The sequence below is a fragment of the Pipistrellus kuhlii genome, unplaced genomic scaffold, assembly GCF_014108245.1.
Source record: "Pipistrellus kuhlii isolate mPipKuh1 unplaced genomic scaffold, mPipKuh1.p scaffold_m20_p_6, whole genome shotgun sequence".
NCBI classification, from domain to species: domain Eukaryota; kingdom Metazoa; phylum Chordata; class Mammalia; order Chiroptera; family Vespertilionidae; genus Pipistrellus; species Pipistrellus kuhlii.
In genome coordinates, this window is record NW_023425562.1 from 75,527,203 (window position 1) to 75,544,562 (window position 17,360).

Below are 17,360 nucleotides of genomic sequence, written 5' to 3' on the forward strand. Positions count from 1 at the left end.
TCATGCCTAAGAAAGGCTATTTCCCAACAGTTTAGCATAGTCTTTGAACTTTTAGATTTTTGCCATTCTAACGGTTTTTTAAAAGTCTCATTGTGTTAATTTACGTTTTCATAACTTTGGGCAGTATTTCATACCTTAAAAGTCTTTTCAAATACTAACCCTAGCCAGATTGGCTCAGTGGATAGAGCATCAGCCTGGGGACTCAAGGGTCCCAGGTTGGATTCCGGTCAAAGGCATGTATCTTGGTTGCAGGCACATCCCCAGTAGGGGGTGTGCAGGAGGCAGCTGAATCGATGTTTCTCTCTCATTGATGTTTCTAACTCTCTATCCCTTTCCCTTCCTTTCTGTAAAAAAATCAATAAAATATATTTTAAAATAAAAAAATAAAAATACTATTTATTTTTAGCTCATTTTTTTCTATGAGCTCTCATTCTTATTGATTTATTTAAGAAAGACCACTTGCTGGGGGTTAGGGAGTGGGGGCGGGGTGGAATCTGGATTCCTTAGCAAGGGGGTTTTGAATTCATTCATTCTTCAGACATTTATTGAAATATCTGTACCAGATATTGGCCAAGTTCTGAGAATTTTAAATAGTATATACAAATCATTCATTGGGAATAAAGAATATATGTCAAAAAAATATCTGCATTTAGCTAATGATATAGGTGTCATTATGTATGTACCAGGTATTGGCCAAGTTCTGAGGAGACAAGATAATTGGGATTGTGGGGCTTGTCTGTCCGGTGCTCAGAGCTCATTTCACAACGTTTTATGTGTAATTTCCAGAGCCTTTCCCACCTACATGATTTCATTTAATCCTTCAACAACTCTGAGATCAAGGGAACTATCTTTGTTCACAGGCTCCTCTTATATGCTCTTAGCAACAATAGATTTCCCCGGAATAACCTAATTGGGAGGGAGTCTTGTTCTCAAAGTGGAATCCTCCTGTCACTAATGAGGTCGGGCTCTCTTGTCCTGGTGGAACATTTTAGAAGAGATTCTATTGTAGCCTGGGTGAATTTTTCAACCGTTCCCCAGTATTTCATGTGTCCTGATGATAATCAGAAAACCCTTTTCTTTGGAGCCACGGTGTTACATTGTGAGCACAATGAATTGCCACTCGAATGAAGCTTGTATCCTGTTGGTCCATTGGGTGGGGTCAGACTCACTTGTGTATGGCCTTTGGGGTTTTTTTTTTGTTTTTTTTTTTAAGAGTAGATGGTTGGAGGCAGGGCACTTGGGACACCTATATCATTAGCTAAATGCAGATTTTTTTTTTTTACATACATTCTTTATTCCCAATGAATGATTTGTATATACTATTTAAAATTCTCTGTGTACATATTTATGATATAACTAAAGGCTCGGTGCATGAATTCGTGCACAGGTGGGGGCTGGCCTGGGGGAGGCGGTCCCACCCTCTGGCCAAACTCTGGTCGAACTTCCAGTCAAGGGGATAATTTGCATATTACCCTTTTATTATATAGGATTTTACACACGAGTTTCCTGATTAGAAAACAAGTATATTATGGTACTAGTTTTCCTTAGTTGAATTTTTGAAAGCCAGGTGGCTTTAGCACTTACCACTTTTCCAAGTCCCAGGCTGTTTTGAAGTTTTGACATTAGAAACTCTCACATGTAGTGAAATGGTATAAAAAAGGACGTTGAACACAGGACTCAGGATACAAAGACCTTGAATGGGAGGAAGGAGAGGATGGAAGTGAGAACCATGTGCTTAGATGCACGTTATTGTCACGCCCATCCGATGGTGCTGAGTTTGTTTGGTGGTGAATTTGTGGCTAATATTCATTTGGTTAGGCATCATCCTGATACACCAAGGATGCAGGTTCAGTCCCCCATCAGGGCTCATGTAAGAATCAACCAGTGAGTACACAAATAAGTTGAGCAACAAATCGATGTTTCCCTCGCTTCTCTCTCTCTCTCTCAAGTCAGTTTTAAAAATTTCTTTAAAAAAAATAAGTAGAGCAGATCATGCTCAGCCAATAATGAGAACATGTCACAAATCATTATGGTTAATCCAATTATGTGTACCTGAAGTTCAAATAAAAAGAGAAAAGAGCCCTAGCCAGTTTGGCTCAGTGGATAGAGTGTCAGCCTGCGGACTGAAGGGTCCTGGGTTTGATTCTGGTCAAGGGTACATGCCTGGGTTAAGGGCTTGACCCCCCCCAGTGGGGGGCATGCAGGAGGCAGCCAATCGATGATTTTCTCTTGTCACTGGTGTTTCTATTTCTTTTTCCCTCTCCCTTTCTCTCTGAAATCAATACAAATATATATTAAAGGAAAAAAAAAAAAAAGAGAAAACAGTGAAAAAATGTCTGTTGAATTTGATCACCTTAAAAATTAATCTATCGAATCACAAATTAGCTTGCTAATAATACACAAGAACTGCCCTAGTTGGTTTGGCTCAGTGGATAGAGTGTTGGCCTGCAGTCGGAAGGGTGCTGGGTTCAATTCCAGCCAAGGGCACATGCCCGGGTTGCAGGCTCAATCCCCAGTGGGGGACGTGCAGGAAGCAGCCAATCAATGATTATCTCTCATCATTGATGTTTGTATCTCTATCCCTTCCTCTCTAAAATCAATAAAAGAAATATATTTAAAGTAATAATAATAATGATACTAGACAAGAACTGCTTGATGCATGGTATCGTATTGTCTTTCACTTTGTCACATTTCCCGCCATTGTTTTCTATGAAAGAAAAGACAAATAGTCATCCCCACATTTGCCTTTATTTTTGCTCCCTCATCCAAAGTTATGTTTATGGAGAAACATCCTTTGCAGCATTTAATTAAGAGTTTTATAGACAGGCTCTTGGGACCATTGAATGAATCAGCAGTGGCTGTATATTTTATCTTGTCTGCCCATGTGTGTAGGCCTGTAACACTGACCCAACACAAAGGCATAAGTTTCCAGTTCCTTTGCGTCCACTTAATTAGAACTGGAATTTGTGTGCTCATAACCAGAGCACATAAACAGGTGTCAAGAGGGAGGCCACATAGGTCACGTCAGAAGGACACAGCTGACTCATTCAAGAAATCTTCAGGGAGCATTAGGAATGGGCAGGTAGCGGTGCCTGGAACACAGCTGTGAATGAGACTGATTGGGGTCCTACACACACAAACTCACATTCTAGTGGAGGAGAGAGATGACAAACCATCTAACAAACAATTATAAAATGTGGTTCTTTGAGAAGGAATAATAGCTGGGATGTGGCCTGAGAAGACCTCTGATAAGAGGCCTGAAAGAGGAGATGGCAGGAGTCATGAGTTTGGAAAAGAGCATTCCAGGCAGTGGGAACAGCACGTGCAAAGGCCCTGGGGCTGGCAAGAACATCCTGAATTAGAAGAGCCAAGTGGAGCCAACTGAGGTGGAAGAAGAGGAGAAGGAGAAGGCCAGGGTCAGATCCTCTTCCCGAGGTTCCCAGCAGGATTGAGCTCCTGCTGCCCACAGTGACCACCCACTAACATGCTCCCCTGTCTCACTCCTCCATCCTCTTCCAGAGCTTCCTGGGCTCCTCTCCCAAATCAACACTTGTCCTCAGGGGGTCGTGTCCCAGGTCCCCATTCTCTCACTCAGCTCTCTGCTGGGACAGGACACCCAGGAGGTCCCCAGAAAGCATTTAAACAAATGCCCCTGGCATCTGAAAGATATAGAGAAAGATCAGCATGGGAGCTTGGGATGTCATTTCTTCTTGTTTTGTTTGATTTAATAAATAAATAAATAAATAAAGGAGAAATAGAGAATATTATTCTCGTACATGGACATTTTTCCTGAATGGGCTACACCACATTTTGTGCTCTCCATGAATAGCCCAGGTTCTTTTGCTTGCCAGATACTGGAACTGTTTCTCCTCTGGAATTTTTTTCCTGGGTCCTTAGAAGAAACACAGAAGAGTCTTTTGCTAGGGCTCCTCCCCCAAGTCTGGGCCTAGCCACAAGGTTGTGGGGGGAAGATGAAGTCCTCCTGACACTCAGTTCCTCTGGAGTGAAATAGGGGGTCTGCTGCAGGCTGGCCGCTCGGCCGGATGCTGGGGACACCTGACAGCAAGGGCCTGACCGATGCTCCTGTTACTGCTGAGTGGTGTCCCTGGTGAGAGAATGTACTGAATCGTATTTCAGCTCCTCATTGGGGCATTTCCAGTTTGGGGCTATTATGAAAAAAAAGCTGCTATAAACACACATAGACTTATTCACTACATTACTTTCATTTTTTTCAAAATAAAGTCCCAATCAGACCTTTCCCCTCTCCACTGTTGACTCTGAAATCTGGGTCCCCATTTCCAGTAGGTTGACCATGAACAGCCTTTTTCTAATGCTTCTTTCAGCCTGCCGTCCTCAGCTCCTCCGGGTGTCAGAGCAGCCACCTGGCCAGCTCAGATCTCTGGGCGGGAGCCTGAGCTAACCGGGCCAGAATTAATGCAAAGTGAAGGCTGCTTTGAAGGGGCAGAGCTCAGAAATTCAGCGTTAAGACTCTCCCCGGGGCCTTATCTCCTGACATCTGGGGATTACAGCTCCGTCCAGCTGACACGGCATATGGAGGGCCACGTGAAAGACACACAGACCGCACAGGGCACACTTGCCCCACGACACGCATGAGGAGTTGGGGAGAATGTTCCAGCAGCCTCTGGAAGGAAGGCGGTTGAATGGCGCGGCTTTATGCGGGTTGGCGAGCTTACAACTCCCTTCTGTTCCCAGCAGGGGGACCTTGGGGCTCCTTCCGCCTCTCCCTCGCTCCTTGTCTTTCAGTCTTTCCCCAGCACTTTTTCTGTCCACACTCGCTTTGCTTCCAAAGGGCCTGGCGTAGTGTGGGGAAAAAACATTAAAAACGAGCTACACACCCGGAATCAGCTCGTAATTTGCATAGCCCCTTGTTCATACCAGTAAGTTTTTCATGACGGAGACAACTGAGCATGAAACCAGGTGGGACCCTGAGAGACTGCATTGGCCCTGAACACCATGCAGAGTGTGGGCTGTTCAGCTGTCTGGAGACATGGTGGTTGTCACCGCTGGGGATGGGCAGGCTGATGGGTTACTGGCAGCTAGTGGGTAGAGACCAGAGATGCTGCTTAATGCCCTGCAATGCACAGGACAGACTCACAACAAAGATCCATCACACCCCAAAGTTCAGTTGTGTCCAATTGAGAATCCTGCTTCAGTCAATGACAATTTTGATATGGGCCAGAAAGAAAAAAAGAAATTAGGGGTTTTATGAACACACACAGCCAGGGTCCTGCCTTGGTCTGGTGAAGGCTCCTCAGAGGAAAGGCCCTTGGAGGGGAGACATGAAGGATTAGTCTGAATTAGCCAAGCCCATGAGGACTAGAGGGGATGACAGATGTTGGGCATTAGGGGGTCAATTATTTTTTTAAAATTTAATATATTTTATTGATTTTTTTACAGAGAAGAAGGGAGAGGGATAGAGAGTTAGAAATATCTATGAGAGAGAAACATCAATCAGCTGCCTCCTGCACACCCCCTACTGGGGATGTGCCCCAAACCAAGGTACATGCCCTTGACCCGAATCGAACCTGGGACCCTTCAGTCCACAGACTGATGCTCTACCACTGAGCCAAACTGGTTAGGGTTAGGGGATCAATTCTTTTTTTTTTTTTTTTTTTTTTTTTTTACAGAGAGGAAGGGCGAGGGATAGAGAGTTAGAAACATCGATGAGAGAGAAACATCAATCAGCTGCCTCTTGCACCTCCCCACTGGGGATATGCCCGCAACCAAGGTACATGCCCTTGACCGAAATCGAACCTGGGACCTTTCAGTCCGCAGGCAAAACATCAACCTTTAACCTTTACTGGGGTCCTGATGGGAATTCGAATGGGCAGCCTTTTGGTGCACATGACAATGCTCAACACACTGAGCCACACGGGCAAGGGTGGGTGTCTTGTATTTTCAGTTGCTAAATCTGGCCACCCTAGATCCCAGGTGACTCCACTTGCAGCCAAGTCTGAGAAGCACTGCCGAGGAAATAGGAAGAGTGGGAAATAGGTGTCCTCCGTCCACCTCCTCCCACCTTGACCCTGACCCTGTCCACTGGTAAGTCTGTGGACAGCTGGGGTGCGCTGACCCCGTGGGGGAACAGCAGTCCTCAGGCCAGTCTGGGCCTGCCTTCTTGTTCTCCTATTCCAGTCAGTGCTCCTTGTGGATCTTTCTAGAGTGACTGGCTCAGCAGTGGACTGGAAGAAAACCACTTTTTTTTTTAAACAAAAATAAATATATTTTACTGATTTTTTACAGAGAGGAAAGGAGAGAGATAGAGAGCTAGAAACATCAATGAGAGAGAAACACTGATTAGCAGACCCCTGCACACCTCCCCTGGGGATGTGCCCACAACCAAGGTACATGTCCTTTATGGAATCGAACCTGGGACCTTTTAGTCTACAGGCAACGCTCTATCCACTGAGCCAAACCTGTTTCGGAGAAAACCACATTTTTTACATCCACAGAAAGCATCCTCAGAACTCCCTCACCGAAAGTGCATTTCCTGTTTCTTTCTCCATATCCAGTATGGCCAGCTTTGTTTTCCAGCATGGCCCATCCGGGGTGTGGTAATGAGTTACATATACTCCCACAACGAAACCGAGCCCCATGGCTTTGCTCCTATAGCTCAGTGTTTCCCAAACTTCTCTCATGATGAGAATCACCTGGTGGAGTTGTTAAAATACAGATTCCTGAATCCCAACTAAGAAGTGCTAAACTAGAATTTTTGGGAACATATAGGTAAAATTGTATACTTAACTAGTGCTCTAATTGATTTCTTTTGTAGTTAGTTTAAAAAAAAAAGACAGAGCACTAAGTTAAGTATATAATTTTACCTATGTCAACGAAAAAAACTCTTGAAACCTGTAAAGAATTTTTTTGTGAGTTTATTTGAACCTTACTGTTGACACGTGCTGGGAAGCAGAACCTCAACGGATTGAGATAATGCTCCGGAGAATAGCTGGTTACGTTTCTATATTTATACATTGCAATCAAAGGAAAAGGACATAGGTGAGTTACATGAAATTCATTGGTGATAGATTAAGGAGGTGGGACAGAGCCAAGCGGGGAAACCTCTGGGATAGGGTAAAAGGTTAAATGATGGACATGAGCTTCTTTCACAGAGATGGATACAGGATACTCTAATATAATTAACAGTTGACAATTAATTTGATAACAATAACAATGAGGAATGTCTCAAGGCCATTTGTTGTGCCTGGGGGGTCCGAGGTAAAAAGGAAGTTACAAGTTACCCAGACATCTCACAGATAGGTTATATCAGATGCAGGAAGGCAGTTGGGCTCAGCAAAGTAGGTCAAAGTTGATCTTTGTCATGTGAAATATCTGGGACATGACTACCTACTATAACCTGTTAGATATTTAATTTTCAAACCATCTTTTGTGGTTATCTTAGGTCTCTGGGTTTGCAAGACTGCCACGCAGGCCTTCCCTGAGCTTGTCAGGTTAGCTTGTGGCTCTTTCACACCTATATGACCCCAAAAATTCTAGTTTAGCACTTCTTAGTTGGGATTCAGGAATCTGTATTTTAACAATTCCAACAGGTGATTCTCATCATGGGAGAAGTTTGGGAAACACTGCTATAGCTCATAAGGGCGAGTGGATTTGAACTCAGCCTTGAATTCCCTTGGACTTCAGTGACAGGGACTCTTTGATATTAATTTGTCTCAGAGAATACAATAAAGCCTTTCTTATTCAAAGTGGAGTCAATGAACAGTTAACTATGCTAGCAGGGATAGGACACTCTGATTGGCTGGGTCTGGTCACATGTCCACCCCTGGAACTGGGCTGGGTACAGCTCCACCCCACCGCACTGACTGTAAGTGAGGGACAGGTGTTTCTGGTTTTAAAGTGCAGGATTTATTATTATTTCAGGAATGGTGGGGCCGATAGATTAGGGGATGAATGTCCATTACACTCACAAACCCCAAAAGGAGGGACATGCCCTGGGGCAACCATCTAGGGAGGAACTGGGGTTAGTCAGAAGGCTGGGGAGGTAGGGGGGAGAGGGGCAGTGCACACTTGGACAGGAAGCTTTATTGTGGTTTCCAGGAAGAGGAGGAGCAGGGAGGCGGGGTGAGCAGGTTGAGGATTGGCTCCTTTAAAAGACCTTGGAGGCTGGGGGCTGACTGGGCTCTGCCTGGGTGATTAGGGCCCTGGAGAGCCAGACAGAGGAGGAGGAGGGAGTCTGGGCTCTGGATCCATAGTTTGCATTTGGGAAGTGTGCTTCTGGGTGCAATGTTTACTATCTCCAGGAACTGACGAATTCAGGAAGGGGCAGTCCTCCCTGTCAAAGCATCAGAAATACCTAATAAAGTGATAGGATTAATACAGTTCTCCAAGTGAAAACCCACTGTCTGTGGCCAGAAGTGGAGGCAGATGCCAGGCAGGCAGAAACAAAAGATCCACCACACAAATACAGCCACTCTGACCCCGAATTCCAGCTCCGCTCACTTTGTCCGCGTTCACCCTCCCGCTCCCAGGTGGCATGTCTTCCTTGGTCCCTGAGATTGAATGCCCCCACAGGCCTCCAGGTTAGTCCCGCCCTGAGACCCCTGACAACAGGACCCTGTCTTCTCCAGGCTTCTCGGTCCCACGTCACGGGGTCCACCGGGCCACATCTGCCGCTGTCATTCATTCGGGCCCCAGGCGGGAAAAGCTGGCAGCTGACGACGGCCGCGGAGGGTCTCACTTCGCTTGGCACTGGGCCCTCCTGATGGATCAAACCACCCAGAAGCTGTGCCTGCTGTCGCAGGAGCAGGGGCAACCTGAGCCGTTTCCCGTTTGTCTCCAGGCGCCGCGAGCAGGATCGCTAGTCAGCTCCAAGGCCAGCGCTGGGCAGAGCGAGAGACACACCATCAGGGCGGCTGCCATCTGGCTGAGAGAAGGCTGTCAGGGGCTGTTTCAGGGGCTTTGTCCGTTTTCTTCCCACCTCCCTCGTCACTGAGATCCTTCCCTGGGGGCTGGGGGCTCATTAGAAGCTGAAGCTTAGAAGGCACCACTTTGTGGCTGTATGATTGATCCCCAGAAGGGGGAGCTGATCCATGGAGGGGCCTTGAGCGTGGGTCCTGGTGCTGTGTGGGGAGAGAGGGCTCGGGCAGGAGGCCCTGGTGCCCAGCTCTCAGCCTTCCCTAGTCTCCTGCAGCCGCTTTACCTCCCATCTTACTCCAGCAGGAGTTTGCACACCCGTTGGACCGTGTTCTCTGCTGCTTGCAAATTGTGTGACCTGAGCAGTGACCCTGGCAATGGACTGAGTTTGGGTTTGTTCCAAGGGATTATTTTGGGGTCGTTTTGGTCTGTACAAACCCAAAGTTTTCTCTGTGACACTGGTCTTCCCCTGCCCTCCTTCCCCAACCCCCCTTCCTCCCGTGTCCTTGGCTCTTGTAGCGTCATGGTTGCCTCCTCCTGCCCTCTTATCCCCACATCCCATCTGTCATCAGACCCTGTTGGCTCTGCCCTCAAAATACATCCAGAGTGGGCCCATGTCTCACCGCCTCCTCTTGGGCTTCTAGAATGAACCGTCTCATCCTGCTCTTCTTGCTGCTCCCGGGCCCACCTCCATCTGCTATCCCACGGCAGGCAGCTGGAGGGAATCTGTTAACATCCATGCTCAAAACCCTCCCCGGCTCTGTCTCACTCAGACCAACAACCACAGTGAGCAGGGGACTGCCACCTGCCCTCTGACTTCCACACCCAGTCTTCGATGCTCCCGCGCTCACTTCGCCCCCTCCTCGCTCTACCCTGCCTCACTGTTGAGTCTTCAACACCTGAACGTGTGCCTCAGGGCCTTTGCATAGGCTATTCCTGCTGCTTTGCCCGTATGTCGCTCCTTAGGAAGTCCTTCCCTAATGACTTCATTTAAATAAATTAAAATTTAAAATCGCCTGTCCTCTCAGGCTTCTTCTGTGCTTTGTTCTTCTCCATGGTGTGCCACCTCCTGACACACCGTTTTCCTTGTTTATTTGTTTACTCTCTGTCTCCATCACTAGAACATCCACTCTAGGAGGGCGGGGACTCGTGTCTGTGTTGTTGTTGCCTGCTGTTTCCTAGTGCCTAGAACACAGTAAATGCTCAATAAATATTTATCAAGTGATTGATTTAATCACTCTGGCAACCATCTTATGGTCTGAATAAGTGTTTGGAACTGTTGATGACCCTTAAAAAGATCGTCATGATGCGTCTGAATTTTGAGTATGCATAAGGGGCGCCTTTTGTCCAGAGCTCTCAGAGGCAGGTCACTGGCCAGTGTGGTGGCCGAGGGAATGAGTAACCCATTACTCTTCCTTGTGAGTGAAAAGTTCCATTGATACTGTGTCTCCACATTCTTTGAAAATGTCATTGGGGATGAGTCATGGGCCAAGGGATTGCACCATGAAGCTGCCCATGAGCCAACTCAGTGACTAAATCTTCCCCCATGTAATGTCACCAGAGTCAGAGATGACCTCCCCTCCACAAAAAAAAAAAAAAAGGCAACTTCACTGGGGATACCAGAACCATACTGGGTGTGGGTATTGGGTGTGGGTGTACCAGTCCCGGGCAGGGTAGCATAGGTCCAAGGCATGACCTTCAGGGACACTTCTAACTCCACTTCTGAGTTTCCTTGTGTGTAAAGTGGGGATGATGTTTTTGTTCGTTCATTCAACCAATATTTATTGGCCACTGAAAAGGGGCTGGAGATGTTGAGTGAGCCAGACGGATAGGCACCTGTGTCCTTGAAGCTCACCATTGGTGAAAAAATAGATAATAAATAGGTAAGAAAAGATAGACATGAATTGCACTATTGAGAATGTGGCAGAGAGTTAGGGAACAGCCAGCTTGGGTCTGATGTTAGCAGGGCCATCAGGAGGACTTGGCACCAGGTAGTCGGGCCCTGAGAAAATCTGGTAGAGGGACCAGCTCTGAGATAGGAACAAGCTCAGTGCATCTGAGGGCAGAGACCAGTGTGGCTGGAGTTGGGGAAGGAGGTGAAGAGACAGAATAAGGTCAGGGTCAAAGGATGTTTGGAGGGTGGGGTGCGGGGCACGGTGAGCAATTTGTTCTATGGACCCACCAAGGACAAAATGTTGTTATGTCTAGAGGGCATGAATGCAACAAGGTGAGTCCTTCCTTCTGGTATGCCTCACCGGGGGGTGGGGGATGGACCCCCCTGAAGACCTCCTGGTAGGCTTTCCCCTGGGCTTCCTCAAGCCTGCAGACATCCCCAGGCTGCCCAGGGCAGTGGCATTCTGGGAAACCAGAGAGGGGCCCTGGATAGGGTACAGGTTGCTGGGAGTCTGGGTCACCCTTCACCTGGGTCATATTTGAGCCCTTCATTAACATTGAAAAACAGCGGCGAGGTGAGTGGGCTTATGGGAAGTCACTTCAACACCGTAAGGCCACATTTCTGGGGTTGGCCCTGGGAGCGTCTGGCCTTCAGTCTCTGACGAAAGCTGACACCATCAGCCTTTCTGATTTGCAGCTTCAGCAGGATCAGCTTGACAGCTATGTTCCACTACCAGGAGGGGGCGCTAGATCCCTTTTAAAAAGCTTGTCATTATGTACACAAATATTTTTAAATATAACATTCTTTCAATCAACTTTTAAAAATAAAAAAGAACTTACTTTAGTCTCGTTTTCAGCGATGATGCTCATTACATCGCCAATTTTCTGTACTGGTTTAGTTTTTCCCTAATATATATGAAAATAAGTACATCTCAACCACCACAGCAAAATAAACTTTTTAGCCCTACCTGGTTTGGCTCAGTGGACAGAGTGTCAGCCTGTGGACTGAAGAGTCCCGGGTTCGATTCCAGTCAAGGGCACATGCCCAGGTTTCGGGCTCGATCCCCAGAAGGGGTTGTGCAGGAGGCAACTGATCTATTCTCTCTCATCACTGATGTTTCTATCTCTCCCTCTCCCTTTCTCTCTGAAATCAATAAAGATTTAAAGAAAAAGAAAATTCTTTATGCTGCACTTCCTGTGAAACAGGCATTGTTCTAACAGCTTTATAACAGGCATTTTGTTTTCACACAACATTAAGAGGTGAGCATGTTATCATCACTCCCTTAGAGATAAACGGAGGCAGAGGTTGGCAGATGTGCCCTATAGCAAGTGTCAGAGGTGTTAAAATGAGGCATCTGGAGTGGTCCAACCATGGAAACAGAAGGCTGAGTGGAGGCTGTCAGGGGCTGGGGGGAGGGGACGTGGGGAATTTTTCAGTGAATATAGTTTCAGTTTTGCAAGATGAAAAGGTCCTGGAGATCTACTGAACAATGATGTGAATGTGCTTCACACTGCTGAACTGTACCCATAAAAGTGGCTCATTTGATAAATGTAGTGTGTGTGTTTTACCATAATTAAAGTTTTTTTTTAAAGCACGATAACTTTTAAATAATTTGAAGTCTAGCCATTTAGGGATTCTCCAAGGCAAAATGAAGGTTCCAGGGTGATAGGAAGAACGGTGTGCGTGGTGGACCCCACAGTGCGGTCAATCGGGAGCACAGAGAGCTGGGACCTCTCAGTCCACCAGGCTTCCTGGTGTCACCGAGGGCCCTTGTCTGGGAAGTGATTCTGAGCAGGTGGACTGTGAGCTTGATCTTAGATACCATTTTAAAAAAGTATGTTGCTTTTCTTTTCTGCTCTAGGAATGGGCAAGTTTATGAAACCCAGGAAGGTGGGGCTGGTCCTGGGAGGATGCTACTCCGGATGCAAAGCCGTCATTGTGAAGAACATTGACGAGGGCACCTGGGACCGCCCCTACAGCCGCGCTCTGGTAGCTGGAATTGACAGCTACACCCACCCCCCCAAAAAGTGACTGCTGCCGTGGGCAAGAAGAAAATTGGCAAGAGGTCAAAGATCAAGTCTTTTGTGAAAGTTTGTAACTACAATCACCTCATGTCCACAAGGTGCTTTGTGGCCATCTCCTTGGGTCAAATCCTGCCAAAATAGAAGGACCCTTGCCTTGGGTTGGGATCCACAGGTGGCGGACAGGTAGGAAATCCATAAGCGATAAATAATATTAGCTATGAAGGAGATCAGTCCTGGTAATGTGATGAGAGGCCGAGTAGGGAGAAACCCTGCTCTAAAACACAAGGCCTGACAGCAGCCAAAGGCAAGTTTGAAGAGAGGTACAGGACCAGCAAGAACAAATGGTTCTTCCAGAAGCTGCGGTTTTAGGTATTTTTTGTTTCTGTCATTAAAAATCCATAAAAATAAAAGAATAAAAAGTAAGTATGTTGTCACTTTATCATGCATGTACTTATCCTTTCCTCAACTAAATGTAATGAGACTCTGCCAAATGTTGTTGCTTTAAGGATTATGCTTCAGGTTTATTTAAGCTTTCCAACTTGGACTTAAAAGAAGATGTTTGTCCATGCTTTTAAATGATCTAAATAACACAAAAAGAGTAAAAATGGAGCATCTTCCCCACCAGAACCTGAGCACCCAGTTCCCTGACCCCGAGCAGCCCTGGTGACCGGCCTTTGTGTCTCCTTCCTGAGAGGGTCTGTGTGCACCCGCAAAGAGGTCGAAGCACCTCCTTTTCTCCGACACACAGGTGAGCTTGCTCTCCGCACCGCCCCACACCTGGCTGTTTCCACTTCGCGGTTTACTTTGAGGTTGTTCTAGATCAGTACATGTACACAAACCCATCCCTTTTTAACAGCTCAGTTAGAATTCCACTGTGTACATGTACCATGATCAATTAACCACTCTTTTCACGAAAGGGTTCATCATCTTCTTCTTCTTTCTTCTGTCTTAGAGTTCCCGTTGGCAGTCTGCTGGAATCTACGGACTTCTCAGGAAAAAGAGTTTTCACACGCATGAAGTAAATTACATAGGAATACAGGGAAACCAATCATGTGGAAATGCAGGCCAAGCCATGGATACTTCTGGAAGTCTGTGGATGCCGGGATAAGGACCCCAAACTAATTTCTAGTCTATTTTCTACGACGAATATGAATCTGTGGATGCTGTGATGAACATCCTGGTACACATGCCTATTTATTTGTGGAGGTTAATTTGCTAGACATGGAATTGTTGGGATAAAGACCTAGTGCCTTAACACCAAAAAGGGTGTTTATACCAGTAATACTAGTGCCAAGGGGTGGTAGTGAGGGTCAAATCCTGCCAAAATAGAAGGACCCTTGCCTTGTGTTGGGATCCACAGGTGGTGGACAGGTAGGAAATCCATAAGCGATAAATAATATTAGCTATGAAGGAGATCAGTCCTGGTAATGTGACGAGAGGGACCGAGTGGGGAGGCAGCTGATGGCCTCTTAAAAAAGGATGGCCAAGGAAGGGCTATTGGAGTTTGAGGACTGAAGAATAGCACGTAGCCAGGCACGTGCAGATCCGGGGGGAAGATATAGCCCTCTCATGCTTCCATTACCCAAGCTTTGGGACTGACTTCTAATCTGAGGTTGAAGCCATAAGATAATTGTGGCACCTACGTATGATATGGACCAGATGTTAGAGACAGCCTGAACACTCTCCCCTGGCCAGTATGGAAAGGTCCAGAAGAACACGGGAAATACAGAGGGTCCCTCTCACAAGAACGTCTTCCAGATAAATAGATATGTTAGGATAATTACCTCCCTTATGGAACTTGATAAACCTGGATACTTCATTAGCAGGGTCAGCGGGGAGAGCTGACTTGACCCAGGATGTAGTTCTGGGAAGGACCAGTAGGTGGGGGTGAAGGACAAGGAACAGACAGCAGTTCTCTGCGGCCTCCAGACCATTGCAATTCAGATTGAACTCCTCGCTGCCCAGGCTATTAGCTGGAGAGCATGAGTATCTGAGTGCCAGCTTCTGGCACATGAAACTATCCGAGTGCATATGCGCTCCAAAGGAGGGAAATTAATAACAATTTATGTAGCACCTGTTATGAGGCAGGGGACTGCAAAGCTTATTTATGTGCAAACATCTGCCTCCTTGCTTTGCCACTATTCTATGTGTCAGGAGTCCCACAGGCAACAGAAACGAGGGGGAAAGGGATGAGGGTGTGACAAATACGTGTGCTCTTTTGTAATATTCTTTCCCCCACTTTGGGTAAGCATCTCAAGTACAGAGAAAGCTTTCTATTATAAGAAGCATTACACCGAACACTTCAGCTGGAGGTCAAACAGGGATGAGCTGGCCTGCTGCTGGTGCAGACTCTAAGTCATGGGCACAGGACGGCATAGGGCCACTTAAAGGGACAGCCGTTCATCGGCTGCTCGGCGGGAATGCAGGCCGGTGCTGCCAGGAAGCCTGGAATCTAGATTTTTATGTCAAAGCTCCAGGTTTTAAAATGTTAGTGACTCAGCACACAATGTGTGGTGGCAATGAAGGGATTCTTTGGGCTGGGTACAATCTCCCATGTGCAAAGTGCCCGCCCTCTAACCCCCCCACCTTGTACCAGGGAGAAAGAAACATCCTTATCCCCAGAGACGTGGAGTTGAGGCAAAGAAAAATCTGTACAAAGAGACTTAGAAAAGAACGCATCTTCCTCCAGTCTCCCCGTATATTTAGTGAGTTTTTCATCATTGCTACCCTTTGTTCAACCTAGGATATTAGGTATGGTCTCCACCTTGGGTCTTTATCTCCCTAGGAAGTTCTATGGCACATACAATTTTTTAAAAAAACATATTTTATTGATTTTTTACAGAGAGGAAGGGAGAGGAATAGAGAACTAGAAACATCAATGAGAGAGAAACATCCACCAGTTGTCTCCTGCACAGCCCCCACTGGGGATGTGCCCACAACCAAGGTACATGCCCTTGACTGGAATCGAACCCAGGACCTTCCAGTCTGCAGGCCGATGCTCTATTTACTGAGCCAAACCGGTTCAGGCACATACAATTTTTATTAAATAAACTTTATGCTGTTCTCTTGTTACTCTATTTTGTTAGAGTTGAGCTGAGAACTGAGGGCAGAAGTAAAAAGAATATTTTCCTTCCCTATACCATTGCCTATCTATAATAATAAAAGCCTATGTGACCATTGCAACCAAATAGATGATTGCATGGGGTGATCAGGCCAGCAGGGGGGTTAGTGAGGGGTGACCAAATGACTGAGCAGCAGGCTGTGTGGGATGACCAGGTCCGCAGGGGGGCAGATGGGGGTGAGCAGCAGGCTGTGTGGGATGACCAGGTCCGCAGGGGGGCAGATGGGGGTGACCATGTCAGCAGGGGGGTGCAGTGAGGAATGACCAGGCTGGCAGGGGCAGTTGGGGGTGACCAGGTTGGCAGGGGGGCAGTAAGGGGTGACCAGGCCAGCAGGGTGGCAGTTAGGGGGGGATCAGGCAGGCAGGCAGGTGAGCAGTTAGGAGCCAGTATTCCTGGATTGTGAGAGGAATGTCCAACTGCTGGTTTAGGCCAGATCCTGAGAGATCCTGGATTGGAGAGGGTGCAGGCTGGGCTAAGGGGACCCCTCCCCCTGTGCACGGATTTCATGCACTGGGGCTCTAGTCCTATATAATCAAAGGCTAATATGCAAATTGACCCAACAGTGGAACGACCAGTGGTCGCTATGATGTGCACTGACCACCAGGGGGCAGATGCTCAATGCAGGAGCTGCCCCTTGGTGGTCAGTGCACTCCTACAGCAGGAATGCCACTCAGCCAGAGGGCAGCGGCAGTGGCGGGAGCCTCTCCCACCTCCTGGCAGTGCTAAGGACCCCTTGGGGGATGTCTGACTGCTGGCTTAGGCCTGAGCCGGCAGTCGGACATCGCCTGAGGAGTCCCGGACAGTGAGGCGAGGGCCCCAGCCCTCAGTGCATGAATGTCATACACCAGGCCTCTAGTTACCAATAAAATCCCAATATTTTTATGTTACATTACAACTGCTGAATACATATGAAGATATCTTGAAATATTGTTTATGCTCAGAAATATCTCCAAATTATGGTCATTATTAGAACCATGGCTATATCTTGTTAATTAATGGGGTTAGTAAAGAAACTTGTTTATTACTGAACAATTTACTTGTTTTAAAACTATTTTGATAAAGCTGTATTTTATTTTTAAAATATATTTTATTGATTTTTCACAGAGAAGAAGAGAGAGGGATAGAAAGTTAGAAACATCGATGAGAGAGAAACATCGATCAGCTGCCTCCTGCACACCTCCTCCTGGGGATGTGCCCACAACCAAGGTACATGCCCTTGACCGGAATCGAACCTGGGACCCTTGAGTCCGCAGGCCAACGGTCTATTCACTGAGCCAAACCGGTCAGGGCTACAGCTGTATTTCAGTATAATAGGCTTCTATTGCAATCTGATACAGAGTCTGTACTTCTAAGGCCTCCCAGGGGCGTGGGTGCTACCGGCTCATGGACCACAGTTTGAGTAGCAAGGGTTGAGAGCACGCTCAGGCT

At 46.9% G+C, this 17,360-nt stretch overlaps 1 pseudogene; it reads left to right on the forward strand.

The window, feature by feature from the left end:
• Positions 1–12,647: 12,647 nt before the first annotated feature.
• Positions 12,648–13,229, forward strand: LOC118708161 (annotated as a pseudogene).
• Positions 13,230–17,360: the final 4,131 nt, after the last annotated feature.